The sequence below is a fragment of the Chrysochloris asiatica genome, unplaced genomic scaffold, assembly GCF_000296735.1.
Source record: "Chrysochloris asiatica unplaced genomic scaffold, ChrAsi1.0 scaffold00140, whole genome shotgun sequence".
Classification (NCBI taxonomy): domain Eukaryota; kingdom Metazoa; phylum Chordata; class Mammalia; order Afrosoricida; family Chrysochloridae; genus Chrysochloris; species Chrysochloris asiatica.
Window position 1 is genome coordinate 6611234 of NW_006408658.1, and position 869 is coordinate 6612102.

Here is an 869-nt window from a genome sequence, read left to right on the forward strand (position 1 = left end):
TTTAAATAGTGAGGGTCAAATTCATGAAGGAGGTGTCCATCAGTAACTATACAGATGGAGCAGGAGAAATACGAGGCTTCCTCTCCTATAAAAATTTTCAGCCTTGGAAGCCCTATACAGGGTCTCTGTGAGTTGGAACTGACTCAACAGCACACCACCATCACCATCCAGATGAAGAGTCCTGGTGTGCTGTAGGATAATCACTGGACTGCTTATTGAAAAGTTGATGGTTTAAATCCACCAGTTGCTGCTCAGAAACCTTACACAGGATCTCTATGAAGTCAAAACTGACTAAGGCACTTAACAACAACAACATTCAGATGGAAGGATCTTAATGGTTAACCAGAAAATCAGCAACTTGAAACAACTAGCCATTCTCTGAGAGAAAAAGAAGTGGCAGTCTGCTTCTGTAAAGACTTATTGCCTTGGTAACCACTAATAAACTTTGATCTCTTTGCATTTGCCTTTTCTTATCTTTTTATATAAATGAGGTTATATATTAATTGTCCTTTTGTAATTAATTAATTTCATTTAGCTTAATGTCTTCAAGGGACTCCTGGTATGATGCTATAGGGATAAGCACTGGACTGCGAGCCACAAGGTTGATAGTTCAAACCCACCAGCTGTTTCTGGTAAACCCTATGCTGAGTTGCTGTGAGTCGGAATCGACTCAACAGCACTTTGTCTTCAAGCGTCATCTGTACTGTAGCGTTTATCAAGGCTGTTGTTGTTGTTAGGTGCCATTGAGTCGGTACCAATGCATACCAATCCTATGCACAGCAGAATGAAACACTGCCTGATTCTGGGCCAACCTCACTACTGTTGTCACGCTTGAGCCCATCGATGCTGCCACTTGGCCAATCCATCTT

The 869-nt window shown here is 41.7% G+C and overlaps 1 protein-coding gene across 1 annotated transcript in view; it reads left to right on the top strand.

Annotated features, from left to right (window-relative positions):
• RNF121 (ring finger protein 121) overlaps window positions 1–869 on the top strand; it is a 137190-nt gene that overhangs the window by 57803 nt on the left and 78518 nt on the right. The window lies entirely within an intron of this gene.